Raw genomic sequence first — 20395 nt, forward strand, 5'->3', positions numbered from 1 at the left:
AGAACCAAAAGAGAATGAAAAATTCCAAATTGAAAAATTGAAGAAACGAAAAATTGAAAAAATTGAAATTGGAAGAAGAAAAATATTTTAAAATAGAAACATTAAAAAATCGAAAAATTTTAAAAATAAAGGAAATGAAACACCGACTTGAAAAATTGTAATCGAAAAATTGAAGAATCGAAGAATCTAAAAAACTGAAATATCCAAAAGTTGGAAAATCGAAAAACTGAAAAATTTCAAAATGAAAATTCGAAGAAATGCATATCGTAAATTTGAAACAACAAAAAATATATTTAAAATTGAAGAAATAAAAAATGGAAAAAAATTGAAATTTAGAAAATGAGAAAATAGAAAGAAAGATTAGAAAATCGAAAAATTCTATAAATAAAGAACCGACATGAAAATTGCAAATCGCAAAATTGAAGAAACAAAAGTTTATGAACTGAAAATCCAAAGGTTGGAAAACTGGAAAATTTTAAAATGAAAAATTGAAGAAACTAGAAATTGAAAGCGGAAATGACTTCTGCGGCCTGAAATCTACAAGAAAATGTGTTTAGTGAAATTTCGAAAATTTAGTTGAAAATTGGTGGAAAATTGGTCGTATTTTGCATAGATTTCTACTGTTTAAAGGACGATTCTGTAAAAACCATTGGAGTTATCGATTAAATGAAAGCGGAAATGAGTTCTGCTGCCTGAGATCTACAAGGAAATGTGTCTTTTGAAATTTCGAAAATTTCATTGAAAATTGATGGAAAATTGGTCGTGTCCCAAGATTTTAGAAATATTCGATTTGAGAGCTATTTTTCAAGAATTCTGGAAAACTGTTAGGAATATTCGAAAAAATGAGGGCGAAAGTAACTTTTAGAAAATCGTAAAAATGGAAAATCGCATAATCGAACAAATGAAGAAACTAAAAATCGAGAACCAAAAAAAAATTGTGAAATTCAAAACTGTACATTTAAAGATAGAAAAATTCAAAAATTGAGAAAATGAAAACTAAAAAATTTGCGAATAAAAAATTGAAGAAACAAAAAATTATATCGATAAATGGAAAAATTTAAAAATTGGTACATCTCAAATTTGGCGAATGAGAAAATTGAGAAATTTTGAAATAAAAACTCGAAGAGATGCATATCGTAAAATTGAAGAACCAAAAGTGAATGAAAAATTCCAAATTGAAAAATTGAAGAAACGAAAAATTGAAAAAATTGAAATTGGAAGAAGAAAATTATTTTAAAACAGAAACATTAAAAAATCGAAAAATTTTAAAAATAAAGGAAATGAAACACCGACTTGAAAAATTGTAATCGAAAAATTGAAGAAACGAAGAATTTAAAAACTGAAATATCCAAAAATTGGAAAATCGAAAAACTGAAAAATTTCAAAATAAAAACTCGAAGAAATGCATATCGTAAATTTGAAACAACAAAAAATATATGTAAAATTGAAGAAATAAAAAATGGAAAAAAATTGAAATTTGGAAAATGAGAAAATAGAAAGAAGGATTAGAAAATCGAAAAATTCTATAAATAAAGAACCGACATGAAAATTGCAAATCGAAAATTTGAAGAAACAAAAGTTTATGAACTGAAAATCCAAAGGTTGGAAAACTGGAAAATTTTAAAATGAAAAATTCAAGAAACTAGAAATTGAAAGCGGAAATGACTTCTGCGGCCTGAAATCTACAAGAAAATGTGTTTAGTGAAATTTCGAAAATTTCGTTGAAAATTGGTGGAAAATTGGTCGTGTCCCAAGATTTTATAAATATTCGATTTGGGAGCTATTTTTCAAAAATTCTGTAAAACTGTTAGAAATATTCGAAAAAATGAGGCCGAAAGTAACTTTGTCAGTTGAAAATCTATAAAACAAATTTTTGGGTCATTTTATTCTGCCTTGCATTGGCAGTGAGGAATTCTTCCAGAAGTTCGCTCTTTATTTTCCTAATGACGAACTACGCTGAACTCAGTATACAATGTCTTAAATTATCTAATCAATGAAAACAACTCTGCCAATTCTTTATTTCTGTATAATGTTTAATAATACTAATAAATAGCAGATAATGATACTACATTATCCATTTTGTTCTTATTTACTCAATGTTTCATTCATGTTTTATCTGTTGATAATAATTTTGCAATAACAATCATGCTTAAATAAATATTATATAATATGCAACTACCAGTTTAATGTTGGCATTCACCTTGGATTTCAGAGTATCCTGGAAGGTACAATCTATGCATCTTTTAATTTTAGCAGCGCTAAATCATGCTGGAATGGTGAACAATTATGGAAATTTTGAACCTTGTCACGAGTCGCTACTATCACGTGTGACTTGAGAACAAAATAAAAAAAAATATTTTTCGTCCTTGTTTTCCACACCAAAAAAAAAAGTAGTCGTAGTTGGCGCAAAAACCTCTCCACCTTCGCCAGGTATACTTCAACACAACTTTTTCCACCAGATGAGTCAAGCAAATTGAGTCATCCGTGCAGCGCTCTAGAAAGGAAATGACAAAAAAAAACCAAGAAACATCCAATCGCGGTCACAATTCGAAATCTCCCGAGCCGCGGCCGTGGCAATCGCACCACCTCTCCTCGTCCCATCTTGGCCCCGATTCAAGCCCTCCTCTTCGGCTGCGCCTTCGACATTTCAGTGATTCATTTTTATTATGACCGCCTCCCCCACGAAAACCTGCTGGAACGCTGAACGAGATCGAGTCTTGTTGACGTTTCGCTGCGTGCGCACAGCGCACGCGCGTCCACCATTGCTCCGGTAACGCTGGAACTTGCGCACAGCCAACTTAGTTTCTCGTTCAGTGTAGTTTGCGTCGGACGCGTGTCGATCGTGCTCCTAATAGCGATTATTTACATGTACTCAGTGCATCGTGCATTCCCAGTGCACCAGTCTGTGTGACTCCTGGACGCCCGATTACGTTGCATGGATTAAAAAGCGACAAACGACGAGGTGAGCCGCCGCCGCTTTGGCCCGCATGTTTAGTAGGTCGTTCTGAATATTTATCAAGTCGGTCATGTGGCTGCAGAAAGTCGCTGGTGCATCGAGAGCCGATGCACCGGCAAGGGACTGCGGAAAAATTCGGCGCCGGAGCGGGACGGACGCAGGGACGGACGCGGGATTGTGTTTGTTTTGGTTTTTTCCGAGCGCGATGTTTGCCGGGTGGCCGATTTTTGCGGGCCGCTTCAAGGTCGGAAGACGCCGCCTCCACGGCCTCCACCACCTCCTGAAAACATCTTCGGCGGTGGTCATCATGGTACAAAAATATAAGCGCCAAAACTACACAGAATACTGTAACACGTAATGAATGACGTCATATGCACCTTTAAAGGGAGCGAAACACATATTTTATACACATATTATATATATACAACCAAACATTTAAAGGTTAATATTATTATCTTTCTATTTTATCATTATTTATACTAATAATTGTAAGTAGAATAACCGATAAGGAGGTTACTTCTACTAGAAAAAGATAACAATTTGCGATTTTTATTTCCAAATTAACAAATCTCGTGTTTGGACCCAAAATAATGAGGTACTACATAATGGGCGATTACAACCGACAAACAAACGCTTTTACTTTAATTAGAAAGAAAGCGAAATATGCGAACACCGTTGCCAGTAAAGGACGGAATAACAGAGGAATTTGCCAAAGTTTACAACGCTGCTAGTGAAGTATGCACGGATTAACCCAGACCTACTAGATTTCGACGAATTCAAGCCTACTTTCTTATTGATTCACGAATTGGTTCGAGCGTTGCATGAAAGCGAGGCTTGCTATGTGAGTTTCGCCAAAAGCAATATGTATTATTTTATAGATATATAGATATAGATTCTAATAGAGATTCAGGTGACGCAATTTCTAAATTAGACAAAATTTTGCTTAGTAATAAGCAAAGTGAGGCTTCCGCAGCTTCTAATTATTACTGCGCACAAAATTTAAACTTCCCTGGGAGAAAAATGAGCTTTAAATTACATATTCATAAGGGGTTCAATTTGATAAAATTGGCTAATCATCCCCACCAACAAGTTGATGACATCGTCTCAAATTTTTTTGAATAAATCCGCAAAATATTATGGACTCTATACTTGCGGTTTATCAATGGACACTGTATCTATCCTTGATATATACGTCTTTGTTAAAATGTTGATGACGTCATCATAAAATTTTATAAAGGAAAAACTCACTAGAAACAAATCTTAGCACGCTTCTTTAGATATTTATCTTAACATTACATACAGATCTTCATTTTAGATGTAAGGGTTATCATAAAAAATAAAATTTCCAAAATTAAATCTTATAATTTTTCGAAAAACCTGGTTTTATTTACCTTCATTCAATTTTTTGATATCACAATTTTTCGTTTTCTTAATTTCCTTTATTTTTTCAATTCTTCATTTTCCGATTTTTAATTTTTTTTTTAGATTTTCAAATTTTTAGATTCTTCAAAGTTTTCATTTTATGCTTTTTCATTTTTGAATTTTACAATTTTTCCTTTTTTTTGTCTAAAACTAGAAAAATTGAAAAGCGAAAAAATTGGAAAATCGTAAAAATGGAAAATTGCAGAGAATCAAAAAAAAATATTGTGAAATTCAAAACTGGACATTTAACGATAGAAAAGTTCAAAAATTAAAATATTGAGAAACTGAAAAATTAAAAATCCAAAAATTCTAATTAATATTTAAAATAAAAACTAAAAAAATTGAAGAAACAAAAATTATACTATCGATAAATGGAAAAAGAGATGCATATCGTAAGATTGAAGAAACAAATAATAAATGAAAAATTGAAGAAATAAAAAATGGAAAACTGAAAATCCAAAAGTTGGAAAATTGGAAAACCGAAAAATTTTAAAATGGCAAATTGCAAATCGAAAAATTGAAGAAACTAGAAATTGAAATTGAGAGAACAAAAAAATTTTAAAATATAAACATTAAAAAATCGAAAAATTGGAAAAATAAAAAAAATGAAAAACCGATATTGAAAAATTGTGATCGAAAAAGTGAAGAAATGAAGAATCTAAAAACTGAAATATCCAAAAGTTGGAAAATCGAAAAACCGAAAAATTTAAAAATGAAAACTCGAGACGCATATCGTAAAATTGAAGAAACAAAAAATAAATGAAAAATTGAAGTAACGAAAAATTGAAAAAATTGGAATTGGAAGAAGAAAAATAACATTAAAAAATCGAAAAATTGAAGAAAAAAAAATAAAACTGAAAACCCAAAAGTTAGAAAATTGGAAAACTGAAAAATGGTAAATCGAAAAACTGAAGTAACAAAAAATAAATGAAAAATTGAAGAAACTAGAAATTGAAATTGAAAGAACAAAACAATTTTTAAATAGGAACATTAAAAAATCGAAAAATTGTAAAAATAAAGAAAATGAAAGACCGACATTGAAAAATTGAAGAAATGAATCTAAAAAAAAACTGAAATATCCAAAAGTTGGAATATTGGAAAACTGAAAAATGAAAAATCGAAGAAACTAGAAATTGAAATTGAATGATCAAAAAAATTTTAAAATAGGAACATTAAAAAATCGAAAAATTGTAAAAATAAAGAAAATGAAAAACCGACATTGAAAAATTGTGATCGAAAAATTGAAGAAATAAAAAATAAAAACTGAAAATCCAAAAGTTACAAAATTAGAAAACTGAAGAATGGTAAATCGAAAAACTGAAGTAACAAAAAATAAATGAAAAATTGAAGAAACTAGAAATTGAAATTGAAAGAACAAAAAAATTTTAAAATAGGAACATTAAAAGGAAAAAATTGAATTTGGAAAATTAGACAATAGAAAGAGAGATTAAAACATCGAAAAATTCTATAAATCAAGAACCGACATGAAAAAATGCAAATCGAAAAATTGAAGAAATAAAAACTGAAAACCCAAAAGTTGGAAAACTGGAAAGTTTTAAAATGAAAAATTGCAAATCGAAAAATTGAAGAAACTAGAAATTGAAAGTGCAAAAAAAATTAAAATAGAAATATTGAAAGATCGAAAAATTGTAAAAAAGAAAATGAAAAATTTCAAAAATGAAAACTCGAAGATTAGCATATCGTAAAATTGAAGAAACAAAAAATAAATGAAAAATTGAAGAAATGAATGGCAATTAATTGAAATTGATGAAATTGAAACTCACTAGAAACAAACTCTTAGCACGCTTCTTTAGACATTTATCTTAATATTACATACAGATCTTTATTTCAACTTTAAGGGTTTTATTTACCTTCAACCAATTTTTTGATATCACAATTTTTCGTTTTTTTAATTTCCTTTATTTTTTCAATTCTTCATTTTCCGATTTTTCATTTTATGCTTTTTCATTTTTGAATTTCACAATTTTTCCTTTTTTTTCAGTCCAAAACTAGAAAAATTGAAAATCGTAACAATGGAAATTGCATAATCGAACAAATGAAACTAAAAATCGAGGACCTAAAAAAAATTGTGAAATTCAAAACTGTAAATTTAAAGATAGAAAACTTCAAAAATTGAAATATTAAGAAATTGAAAAATTAAAAATCTAAAAATTCTAATTAAAATTTACAATGAAAACTAAAAAAAATTGCAAATTAAAAATTGAAGAAACAAAAAATTGTAATATCGATAAATGGAAAAATTTAAAAATTTTGAAATGAAAACTCGAGATGCATATCGTAAAGTTGAAGAAACAAAAAATAATTGAAAAGTTGAAGAAATGAAAAATTGAAAAAATTGAAATTGGAAGAAGAAAAATATTTTAAAATACAGATACTAGAAAATCGAAAAATTGTAAGAACAAAGCAAATGAAAAACCGACATTGAAAAATTGTGATCGAAAAATTGAAGAAATAAAAAATAAAAACTGAAAATCCAAAAGTTAGAAAATTGGAAAACTGAAAAAATGTTAAATCGAAAAACTGAAGTATCTATCCTTGATATATACGTCTTTGTTAAAATGTTGATGACGTCATCATAAAATTTTATAAAGGAAAAACTCACTAGAAACAAATCTTAGCACGCTTCTTTAGATATTTGTCTTAACATTACATACAGATCTTTATTTTAACTGTAAGGGTTATCATAAAAAAATTAAATTTCCAAAATTAAATCTTATAATTTTTCGAAAAATCTGGTGTTATTTACCATCATCCAATTTTTTGATATCACAATTTTTCGTTTTTTTTTTTCAATTCGTCATTTTCCGATTTTTCATTTGTTTTCAAATTTTCAAATTTTTAGATTCTTCAAAGTTTTCATTTTATGCATTTACGTTTTTTCATTTTTGAATTTTACAATTTTTCCTTTTTTTTAGTCTAAAACTAGAAAAATTGATAAAATCGTAAAAATTGAAAATTGCGTAATCGAACAAATGAAGAAACTAAAAATCGAGAACCTAAAAAAATTGTGAAATTCAAAAATTAAAATATTGAGAAATTGAAAAATTGAAGAAACAAAAAATTATAATATCGGTTAATGGAAAAATTTAAAAATTGATACATCCCAAATTTGGCGAATGAGAAAATTCAAAAGTTTTGAAATAAAAACTTGAAGGAAGAGATGCATATTAAAATTGAAGAACCAAAAATAAATGAAAAATTCCAAATTGAAAAATTGAAGAAACGAAAAATTGATAAAATTGAAATTGGAAGAAGAAAAATATTTTAAAATAGAAACATTAAAAAATCGAAATTTTTTAAAAATAAAGGAAATGAAAAACCGACATGAAAACTTGTAATCGAAAAATTGAAGAAACGAAGAATCTAAAAATTGAAAAATTTAAAAATGAAAACTCGAAGAGATGCATACCGACAGATTGAAGAAACAAAAAATAAATGAAAAATTGAAGAAATAAAAAATGGAAAAAATTTAAATTGGAAAAATGATAAAATAGAAAGGAAGATTAAAAAATGGAAAAATTCTATAAATAAAGAACCGACATGAAAAATTGTAAATCGAAAATTGAAGAAATAAAAATTTAAAAACTGAAAATCCGAAAGTTGGAAGATTGGAAAACCGAAAAATTTTAAAATGACAAATTGCAAATCCAAAAATTGAAGAAACGAAAAATAAATGAAAACTTTGAAATATGAACATTAAGAAATCGAAAAATTGTAAAAATAAAAAAATGAAAAACCGATATTGAAAAATTGTGATCGAAAAAGTGAAGAAATGAAGAATCTAAAAACTGAAATATCCAAATGTTGGAAAATCGAAAAACTGAAAAATTTAAAAATGAACACTCGAGATGCATGCAAAATTGAAATAAATGAAAGATTGAAGAAACGAAAAATTGAAAAAATTGAAATTGGAAGAAGAAAAATATTTTAAAATACAAACATTAAAAAAAAAATCGAAAAATTTTAAAAATAAAGGAAATCAAAAACCGACATGAAAAATTGTAATCGAAAAATTGAAGAATTAAAAAATAAAAACTGAAAATCCAAAAGTTAGAAAATTGGAAAACTGAAAAATGGTAAATCGAAAAACTGAAGCAACAAAAAATAAATGAAAAATTGAAGAAACTAGAAATTGAAATTGAAAGATCAAAAAATTTTAAAATATGAACATTAAAAAATCGAGAAATTGTAAATATCCAAAAGTTGGAAAATCGAAAAACTGAAAAATTTCAAAAATGAAAACTCGAAGAAATGCATATCGTAAAATTGAAGAAATAGAAAATGGAAAAAATTGAATTTGGAAAATTAGACAATGGAAAGAGAGATTAAAAAATCGAAAAATTCTATAAATAAAGAACCGACATGAAAAATTGCAAATCGAAAAGTTGAAGAAATAAAAACTGAAAACCCAAAAGTTGGAAAACTGAAAAATTTTAAAATGAAAAATTGCAAATCGAAAAATTGAAATTGAAAAAATTATCACAATGAAGAAAGTGAAAAACCGACATGAAAAATTATAATCGAAAAATTCAAGAAATGAAGAATCTAAAAACTGAAATATCCAAAAGTCGAAAATCGAAAAACCGAAAAATTTAAAAATGAAAACTCGAAGATAATGATATAAAATTGAAGAAATGAAAATTTGGAAAAATTGAAATTGGAGAAACAAAAAATTATAAAATAGAAACATTAAAAAATCGAAATATGTACTGTGTAAATAAAGAACCGACATGAAAAATTGCACAAGAAATGGAAGAACTGAAAATTCAAAAGTTGGAAAATCGGAAACTGAAAAATGTTAAAATGAAAAATTGAAGAAACTAGAAATTGAAATTGAAAGTTCAAAAAAAAATTAAAATAGAAACATTAAAAAATCGAAAAATTGTAAAAATGGAGAAAATGAAAAACCGACATGAAAGACTGTAATCGAAAAATTGAAGAAATGTAGAATCGAAAAACTGAAAAATTTAAAAATGAAAACTCGGAAGAGATGCATATCGTAAAATTGAATAAACAAAAATTGAAATTGAAAAAATAAAAAATAATAAATAATTAAAAATAGAAACATTTAAAAAACGAAAAATTCAATAAATAAAGAAGCGACATGAAAAATTGCAAATCGAAAAATTGAAGAGATAAAAATTTAAAAATTGAAAATCCACAAGTTGGAAAATCGGAAAACTGAAAAATTTTAAATTGCAAATCGAGAAATCTAAAAACTGAAAATCCAAAAGTTGGAAAATCGGACAACTCAAAAACTTAAAAATAAAAACTGGAGAAAATATCGTAAAATTACAAAAATACAAAAAAAATAAATGAAAAATTGCAAATCGAAAAATTGAAGAAACGAAAAATGGGAAAAATTGAAATTGGAAAAACAAAAAATTATAAAATAGAAAAAATTGTATAAATAAAGAACCGATATGAAAAAAAAATTGAAGAAATGAAAAATCTAAAGAGTGAAACATCCAAAATTTGGAAAATAGGAAAACTTAAAAATTTAAAAATGAAAACTCCAAGAGATGTATATCGTAAATTTGAAGAAAAGAAAATTGAGAAAGTTGAGAAATCGAAAAATTATAAAAATTAAGAAAAATAAAAAACCGAAACGAAAAATTACAAATATTAAAGAATCGAAAAATTGAAAAATTAAAAATTGATCACTCGGGAAATTTTAAATGGAAAAATGGAAAATCTAAAGACAGAAGAATAATGAAAAATTGAAGAAACCAAGAATTATAAAATGGAAAAATATAAAACTCGAGAAACTGAGATCGAAAAATTGCAGAATCTAGAAATTAAAAACACTCAAAAAATTGGAAATCGAAAAACTGAACAAACAAAATAAATTAAAAATTGCAGAATTCAAGCCTTTATGCCACTGGTTTTTACTTTGTAGAGGTCGTCAGAAAATAAAAATCGAAAAAAACAATTTTTTTTCAAAGAAACGACATTTCTTAGGCGAACGAAGATGCTGTCAAATAACCTTCGACCACTTTTTTCTTTGTTCCAAACCCAGTGTATTTCGAGAAAACTCGCTACATTTTAAAAATAAAATAAGCAGCGCCGTTCCGCTTTTTACTTTCCGTTGACATAATATTTATGTTACCATAATGTACGTTCCAAAAAATTTGACAGAAATGTATCATTCCTTATTTTTAGCGGGCGAGCGTTATTAGGATTTTCGCACACTTCGCCATTAACCATTTGTTTATTTACAATCTTTTTTGGTTGGGGTTCAAGCGCGGCCTCGGCTTTCCTTCGATCACTCGAACTCGCCTCGAGATAGCGCGAACAGCGTTTTCCAATTATTCAACATCCAATTGGGACGGCGCGCTAATGATGAGGTATAACAAATGCGCGTCCGCGACGACAAAAACGCTATTAAACCATCTCCCAAATTAAAATTCGGCGTCCTTGGACGTCGACATTAGGAAGTGAGCAACAGCTAATTTTTAAGATTGTCGTAATAGTCGTAAAATTCGTTGATGTGTCCAAGGACTTCGATTTGTCCGGGCCGAAATGGAGATAAACCTACGCTTGGCGCGGGGTTCGGATTAAAAGCCGAGGAGTGCCGTTTTTGGTCGGATGGAATTATGTTAATTGTGTATGAAACAAGAAATTTATCACTCGTTCGAAATATTTTAATTGTGGTGTCGGCGGGTGGTCTTTGTAGTTTGGGTTCTCAGGCCATTTTGTGGATGTAGTAGGAGGTGTACCGGATTTGCGAATTGGGCATTATTCTTGTTAATGGACGCAGGGTCATTAGCGGATATCAACGTCTGTTGTTGTGGACGGAAAGCTGGGTTTTTAATGGCCACTGGTCTGGAGAGTAAATCCAATGAGATTCTTATTGAATTTTTTTTTTCAACCTTCTGTTTGTTGTGTGCAGCTATATTTTATCCATTGTAGATTTAATGGCTACGGTCATAATAAATTAAAATTAATATTCGAAAAATGAAAACGCACCATAAATGCGTCTCTTGGTTTTATAGCGACAAACTTTAAAAACTTGGAGTCACTTTTGACCCATGGGCACATGGTCGCTCTGCTAACTCTATTAATGTCAATTAAAGATTGGAATAAGTGAAGTAAATATTCTTAAACCCAGTTTTTTTTCTCTACATTGTTTAAAAAATGTTTTAATGTTTACATTTTCAAAAATTGATCACCAACTTTGACAACGCGTATATCATTCGCCAAAATCAGTCTTATATTAGCAAGCTACTAGCCCCGCCCACCCGCCCTTTATTTTCTTAGGTAAGTAATTCATTGGCCAAAATCAGTCTTATCTTAGCCAATACTAGCCCCGCCCACCCACCCTCTATTTTTTTAGAGGATACGTTATACACCACAATCGGTCTTGTCTTAGTAAATATGTACCTGGAATATATCCCAGATTTTTTTGCGATTTTTTTATTGCCTGCCTATAAAATATAAAAAGTTAAAATTAAAAGTTACGATTAGAACTTTTTTTACTGTTTTTATAGCCTAGGTTCTATTAATTCCCAATTCGACTCTACAGAAGAAAAAATAATTAACCCCGCCCACCCACCAGCCTCTATTTTAGTGATTATTTTTATCTGCTCTGAATGAAAGATCAAACTTATGCTGAACCAGAATAAAACTTGTCGTTAGAATGAGAAGAGGGCGGGTGGGTGGGTTTTGGTACTTGCTAAGATTCTACTGGTTTTGGCAGATTTTGTATAACAAACACCTTATATACAGGGCTGGGATATAGTTCTCAATGTACTGATTCGAAAAAATAATGTGTTATTGGTTCAGGAGTAAAACTTTGGAAATATTTGATTTTGTAGTCGATTTTTTTTTTAAAATATTAATAATTACTCCTAATTTATTCGGAGTTTTTGAACAAATTGTAGAAGTTTTTGAAGAAATGAGGTCTAAACTAACTTCTCGAGGTCGAAATAAAAAAAAAACTTTAAGTAATTTTTGGATGTGGTCCAAAAAAATAAAAAAAATTCATGTATCCCAGATGTTTTTTTATTGCTTGCCTATAGAAGACTATGAAAAAGTCAAAATTAGCCCCGCCCATCCATCCGGTCTCTAGTTGTTTTTCTTCTGAAATAAGAAATAAATTTTATAGCAAATAGGTACAACAAAAAAAGTTACGATTAGAATTTTTTTTTACTTTTTTTACAGCCTAGGTTCTATTAATTTCCAATTCCACTCTGCAGAAGAAAAAATAATTAACCCCGCCCACCCACCCGCCTCTATTTTAGCGATTCATTTTATCTGCTCTAAATGAAGGGTGAAACTTATACTGAACCGGCATAAAACTTGTCGTTAGAATGAGAAGAGGGTGGGTGGGTGGGTTTTGGTACTTGCCAAGATATTACTGGTTTTGGCAGATTTTGTATAACAAACACCTAATATACAGGGCTGGGGTATAGTTCTCAATGTACTTATTCGAAAAAATATGTGTTACTGGTTCAGGAGTAAAACTTCAGAAATCTTTGGTTTTGTAGTCTATTTTTTTCAAAAATCTTAATAATTACTCCTAATTTATTCGGAGTTTTTGAACAAATTGTAGAAGTTTTTGAAGAAATGAGGTCTAAACTAACTTCTTGAGGCAGAAATCTAAAAGAAAAACATTTTTTTACGTAATTTCTGATGTGGTCCAAAAAAATGTAAAATTTTCATATATCCCAAATTTTTTTGTGATATTTTTAATTGCTTGCCTATAGAAAACTCTGGGAAAAAGTCAAAATTAGCCCCGCCCACCCACCCGGTCTCTGATTGTTTTTCTTCTGAAATAAAAAATTAATCTTATAGCAAATATGTAGTACAACAAAACAAGTTACGTTAGAACTTTTTTTTTTTTTACTTTTTTACAGCCTAGGTTCTAATTAATTTCCAATTCCACTCTACAGAAGAAAAAATAATTAACCCCGCCCACCCACCCGCCTCTATTTTAGTGTTTAATTTTATCTGCTCTGAATGAAGGGTGAAACTTATACTGAGCTGGCATAAAACTTGTCGTTAGAATGAGAAGAGGGCGGGTGGGTGGGGTTAGTACTTGCTAAGATTCTATTGATTTTGGCAGATCTTTTCTTGACAAGTGACATACTTTCTAAAAAAATAGTGGTGTCCCACTTGAAAAAAAAACCTTATATACATGGCTGGGATATAGTTCTCGATGTATGTGTTACTGGTTCTGGAGTAAAACTTTAGAAATATTTGGTTTTGTGGCCAATTTTTTTCAATAATTTTAATAATTGCTCCTAATTTATTCGTAGTTTTTGAACAAATTGTAGAAGTTTTTGAAGAAATGAGGTCTAAACTAACTTCTCGAGGTCGAAATAAAAAAAAAACTTTAAGTAATTTTTGGATGTGGTCCAAAAAAATAAAAAAAATTCATGTATCCCAGATTTTTTTTATTGCTTGCCCATAGAAGACTAGGAAAAAGTCAAAATTAGCCCCGCCCACCCGCCCGGTCTCTCATTGTTTTTCTTCTGAAATAAGAAATAAATTTCATAGCAAATAGGTACAACAAAAAAAGTTACGATTAGAACTTTTTTTAATTTTTTTTACAGTCTAGGTTCTAATTAATTCCCAATTCGACTCTCCAGAAAAAAAATTAACCCCGCCCACCCACCCGCCTCTATTTTAGTGATTAATTTTATCTGCTCTGAATGAAAGGTGAAACTTATACTGAACCGGAATAAAACTTGTCGTTAGAATGAGAAGAGGGCGGGTGGGTGGGTTTTGGTACTTGCTAGGATACTACTGATTTTGGCAGATCTTATATAACAAACACCTTATATACAGGGCTGGGATATAGTTCTCAATGTACTTATTCGAAAAAATATGTGTTACTGGTTCAGGAGTAAAACTTTAGAAATATTTGGTTTTGTAGTCAATTTTTTTCAAAAATCTTAATAATTACTCCTAATTTATTCGGAGCTTTCGAATAAATTGGAGAAGTTTTTGAAGAAATGAGGTCTAAACTAACTTCTCGAGCTCTAAATAAAAAAAAACTTTTTAAGTAATTTTTGGATGTGGTCCAAAAAAATAAAAAAATTTCATGTATCCCAGATTTTTTTGTGATTTTTTTTATTGCTTGCCCATAGAAGACTAGGAAAAAGTCAAAATTAGCTCCGCCCACCCACCTAGTCTCTCATTGTTTTTCTTCTGAAGTAAGAAATAAATCTTACAGCAAATAGGTACAACAAAAAAAGTTACGATTAGAACTTTTTTTACTTTTTTTATAGCCTAGGTTCTAATTAATTCCCAATTCCACTCTACAGAAGAAAAAATAATTAATCCCACCCACCCACCCGCCTCTATTTTAACGATTATTTTCATCTGCTCTGAATGAAAGATCAAACTTATACTGAACCGGAATAAAACTTGTCGTTAGAATGAGAAGAGGGTGGGTGGGTGGGTTTTGATACTTGCTAAGATACTACTGGTTTTGGCAGATTTTGTATAACAAACAAATTATATACAAGGCTGGGATATAGTTCTCAATGTACTGATTCGAAAAATTATGTGTTACTGGTTCTGGAGTAACACTTTAGAAATCTTTGGTTTTGTAGTCGATTTTTTAAAAAAATATTAATAATTACTCCGAATTTATTCGGAGTTTTTGAACAAATTGTAGAAGTTTTTGAAGAAATGGGGTTTAAACTAACTTCTCAAGGTCGAAATAAAAAAAAAACTTTAAGTAATTTTTGGATGTGGTCCAAAAAAATAAAAAAAATTCATGTATCCCAGATTTTTTTTATTGCTTGCCCATAGAAGACTAGGAAAAAGTCAAAATTAGCCCCACCCACCCACCCGGTCTCTCATTGTTTTTCTTCTGAAATGAGAAATAATTCTTATAGCAAAAAGTACAACAAAAAAGTTATGATTAGAACTTTTTTTTACAGCCTAGGTTCTATTAATTCCCAATTCCACTCTGCAGAAGAAAAAATAATTAACCCCGCCCACCCACGCGCCTGTATTTTAGTGATTAATTTTATCTGCTCCGAATAAAACTTGTCGTTAGAATGAGAAAAGGGTGGGTGGGTGGGGTTAGTACTTGCTAAGATACTACTGATTTTGGCAGATTTTTTATTGACAAATGACATAATCTCTAAGAAAATAGAGGTGTTTCACTTGAAAAACACCTTATATACTGATTCGAAAAAATAATGTGTTACTGGTTTAGGAGTAAAACTTTAGAAATATTTGGTTTTGTAGTCGATTTTTTTCAAAAATCTTAATTACTCCTAATTTATTCAGAGTTTTTGAACAAATTGTAGATGTTTTTGAAGAAATGAAGTCTAAACTAACTTCTTGAGGTCTAAATCTAAAAACAAATTTTTAGGTAATTTCTGGATGTGATCCAAAAAAATGTAAAATTGTCGTATACTTATCCCAGATTTTTTTGTGATTTTTTTTTATTGCTTGCCCATAGAAGACTAGGAAAAAGTCAAAATAAGCCCCGCCCAACCACCCGGTCTCCCATTGTTTTTCTTTTGAAATAAAAAAATAATCTTATAGCAAATATGTAGTACAATAAAAAAGTTACGTTAGAATTTTTTTTTTTTTACTTTTTTTTACAACCCAGGTTCTATTAATTCCCAATTCTACTATGCAGAAGAGAAAATAATTAACCCCGCCCACCCACCCGCCTCTGTTTTAGTGATTAATTTCTCTGCTCTGAATAAAACTTGTCGCTAGAATCAGAAGAGGGTGGGTGGGTGGGGTTAGTACTTGCTAAGATACTACTGATTTTGGCAGATTTTTTATTGACAAATGACATAATCTCTAAGAAAATAGAGGTGTTCCACTTGAAAAACACCTTATATACAGGCCTGGGATATAGTTCTCGATGTACTAATTGGAAAAAATAATGTTACTGGTTCAGGAGTAAAACTTTAGACATATTTGATTTTGTAGTCAATTTTTTTCAAAAATCTTAATTACTTCTAATTTATTCGGAGTTTTTGAACAAATTGTAAAAGTTTTTGAAAAAATGAGGTCTAAACTAATTTCTCGAGGTTGAAATCTAAAAGAAAAAAAAACTTTTTAGGTAATTTTTGAATGTGGTCCAAAAAGGTTAAATTTTCATAAAGTAATACTGAAAAAAATTAGCTTTTGATAAAGTTGTCTAAAAATTCACAAAAAAAATCTGGGATATATCCCATTTGAATTTTTTTTTATTGTTTGCCTGTAAAAGGCTTTCAAGGGAAAAGTTAAAATTAAGTTAAAAAAGTTTTTTACAGCCTAGGTTCTATTAATTCCCAATTCTACTCTGAAGAAGAAAAAATAATTAATCCCGCCCACCCACCCGCCTGTATTTTAGTGATTAATTTTATCTGCTCTGAATAAAACTTATCGTTAGAATGAGAAGAGGGTGGGTGGGTGGGGTTAGTACTTGCTAAGATACGACTGATTTTGGCAGATCTTTTATATACTAATGACATACTCTCTAAGAAAACAGAGGTGTTTCACTTGAAAAACACCTTATATACTGATTCGAAAAAATAATGTGTTACTGGTTCAGGAGTAAAACTTTAGAAATATTTGGTTTTGTAGTAAATTTTTTTCAAAAATCTTAATAATTACTCCTAATTTATTCGGAGTTTTTGAACAAATTGTAGGAGTTTTTGAAGAGATGAGGTCTAAACTAACTTCTCGAGGTCGAAATAAATTAAAAAAAAAAATGTTTAGGCTTTTTTTTGAATGTGGTCCAAAAAGAGTAAAATTTTCATATATCCCAGATTTTTTTGTGATTTTTTTTTTATTGCTTGCCCATAGAAGACTAGGAAAAAGTCAAAATTACCGCCGCCCACCCACCCGGTCTCTCATTGTTTTTCTTCTGAAATAAAAAATTAATCTTATAGCAAATATGTAGTACAACAAAACATGTTACGTTAGAACTTTTTTTTTACTTTTTTTACAGCCTAGGTTCTATTAATTCCCAATTCCACTCTACGGAAGAAAAAATAATTAACCCCGCCCACCCACCCGCCTCTATTTTAGTGATTAATTTTATCTGCTCTGAATGAAAGGTGAAACTTATACTGAACCGGCATAAAACTTGTCGTTAGAATGAGAAGAGGGCGGGTGGGTGGGGCTACTACTTGCTAAGATACTACTGATTTTGGCAGATATTTTATTGACAATTGACATACTCTCTAAAAAAATAGTGGTGTTCCACTGAAAAAAAAAACCTTATATACAGGGCTGGGATATAGTTCTCGATGTACTGATTCGAAAAAATTATGTGTTAAAAAAAAGCTGTAGGAAATTTTTGAGTGTGATGGAAAAAAAATCCAAATTTTCGAAAGGGGAAAATTGGAAAAATGAGCTTTTGAACAAGTCATCTAAAAATTCACAAAAAATCTCGACGTACTAATTCGAAAAATATAGCTTGTTAAAGGTCCAGGAGCAAGATTTTAGGAATATTTCATTTGAAAATATTTTTTTTTCAAAAATGTTCAAAATTATCCTAATTCATTTGGAGTTTTTGAACAAATTGTAGGAGTTTTTGTAGAAATGAGGCTCAAACTAACTTCTAGAAGTCGAAATCTACAAAACATCTCTGTATGCAATTTTTGAATGTGGTCGAAAAAAGGTCCAAATTGTCATAGGAGAAAATTAAAAAAAAAATGACCTTTTGAAAAAGTTGTCTAGAAATTCACACAAAATTCTGGGATATTAGATCTCGACGTACTAATTCGAAAAAATAGTGGTTCAGAAGTATTTTTTTTTAAGTATTTGATTTGAAAGTAAATTTTTTTCAAATCTCGTAAAAGTAATGCTAATTCATTTGGAGATTCCGAACAAATGGTATCAATTTCTGAAGAAATGAGGCCAAAAGTAACTCCTTGAGGTCGAGATTTCCAAAAAAAAAGTCGAGGCAATTTTTGAATGTGATCGAAAAAAGTTCCACATTGCCATAACTGGGAATATTGAGAAATTGAGCTTTTGAAACAGTTGTCTAAAAATTCACAAAAAAATTTAGGACATAACTCTCGATGTACTGAATCGAAAAATATAGAGTTAATGCTCCAGGAGCAAGATTTTAGAAAAATACATATTTGGTTTAGGTCAATTTTTTTCAAAAATTCTAAAAATTATCCTAAATAAGCTGTTGTGAAATTCTGAGCGAATCGTAGGGGTTTTGTCAAATTTTGAAAATATTCGATCCATGCTTTATTATTTGAAAACGAGTCGGACTACTATGAAGTTTCCGAGCGAATTCAAAGGATATCGCCAATTATTAAAACCTTGATTTCTTAATTTATTGTTCTTTTTTTAATCTTTTCACCTTCACCGAATAATTTACGACAAAAACAACACACATTTTTTTTAATAAACTGTTGAAATTTTCGATCTTTTTGCCTTCAGGAAATTATCTCTTCAAACTTGAATTGGCTTTTTCGTAAAGGTGGCACTAAAATAAAACAACACAGATTTTACGACCTGGTTAAATTACTTACCTGCCTCGGATAGGTCATTATTAAGACATTTTAAAATTCGAAACTAGATAAATTTTAAACATGTAGTTAAACGTTTCCTGTTTATCTATCGAATATGGAAATAGTCACTCGCTACCGACTTTGTGTAAAATTTAATTAGCTTACCTCGACGAAACCGCATTGTGTGTTCCTTTCCGATAAATTCTGTCGCTATTAATAATAATTTACATTTAATGGCGCGTTTATTTTGACTCGGTTAAGTTTAACATAATGGTGTTAGTCATTGCGATGCACCGATGCACGTACTTATAGTCACATTTCGTGGAAATATACTCCAGGACTAGACTATTCTAGTATTCTAGTGGGTTGTGTAACGTGAAAATTTACGACAGAAGCTCGCTTTAATTACATATTGGTTATTAAAAATGTAAAAAATAATTTAATTGCAGTGTGACTGCGGTCGTTTATTCCAGAACTTATAAATAAAAAATCACGTTACATCATCGACAATACCACAACGTGAAGACGTCTGCAATCATGCCTTCGTCTTCGACGTGTTTGGAATACCCGCTGCGTTTTTATTTGTTGATCCTACATTGTTTATCATTCTCCAGTTTCGACAGGAAAATGATACCGTGTCACACGAGCGGCATTAGAACGATACGTCGGTCTAAATTTAGTACCTTCAACCCACCTCCTTAAATTACCAATTGTCTACAATAACCCACAAAGAAGAGGATTGGAAGCCACTCCGCTCCGTCTCATTCATGATAATAAACACCTGAATGTATTCCGCCCAATTTAGCCAACTTCCACAGCTCCCAGCCCGGCATTATCTGGAAATTTCTGTCAATTCCAGCTCGTAAATCATTAAAGAAAACGCCAGAACCGAACAGGATACGCAAAAAGTCGCCAACTTTTCCGTTTCCATTGATACATGTTTTCCCGGCGCGTTATTATTGGAATACGTTTCCGACAAAACCTGTCAACTGAATGAAAATTGAGGGAATTGTCCAATTCGGTGATACCGAGGCGTCTTTCTCTCACTCAAGGTGAAGCCTCTCGTAAACATGTCGTGTTGTTTACGCGACTTCCAGTAAACACGGAGGGTTTACTAATTTCGTTTGGAAGTTATCTGACGGAATGGCATAAATCGACGACGTTGCCGCTGTGGAGTCGCATCCGAGGAATCGAGGCCATCGGGTTTACTTCAGGTTTTTTTTTAGTGTCGAGAACGTGATGCTACAATGTAAAAATATTCGATTAATGCTCGTAGGAGGCGCCGCACTTTTTGTTTGTTTTGAAGAGGTTCATCTTGCCCCGCGTGGGCGGCTCGAACGTTTTCGAAAGTTCAGGCCGGGATTCTGGAGGATTTTCGGGCCGGAGTGAGACTTGAAATTTTAATTTCGGTTAATGCGTTTCATTGGGAGAGGGTGGAGTGAGACTTCAATCAACAGTAATTGTTTCGACAACTTTCCGGGAGTCGAATTTGCCGAGTTAAACGATACGCCAGTTTTTTCCCGGAGAGGGAATACTTTGAAAGTTCAAGGCAGGGTCG

At 30.3% G+C, this 20395-nt stretch overlaps 1 protein-coding gene across 2 annotated transcripts in view; it reads left to right on the forward strand.

Moving 5' to 3' along the window:
• The first annotated feature begins 2767 nt into the window (after positions 1 to 2767).
• Positions 2768 to 20395, forward strand: part of LOC135136509 (ecdysone receptor-like) — a 168774-nt gene continuing 151146 nt past the window's right edge. The window contains exon 1 of one of the 2 annotated variants that reach the window (XM_064065831.1): positions 2768 to 2962. The gene's annotated coding sequence lies outside the window, so the exon portion shown is untranslated. The remainder of the gene's footprint in view (positions 2963 to 20395) is intronic. The other variant, XM_064065832.1, reaches the window with a different exon arrangement.

This window comes from Zophobas morio, unplaced genomic scaffold (genome assembly GCF_036711695.1).
Source record: "Zophobas morio isolate AGI-343-1 ecotype UQ-CSIRO unplaced genomic scaffold, CSIRO_AGI_Zmor_V1 ptg000026l, whole genome shotgun sequence".
NCBI lineage: Eukaryota > Metazoa > Arthropoda > Insecta > Coleoptera > Tenebrionidae > Zophobas > Zophobas morio.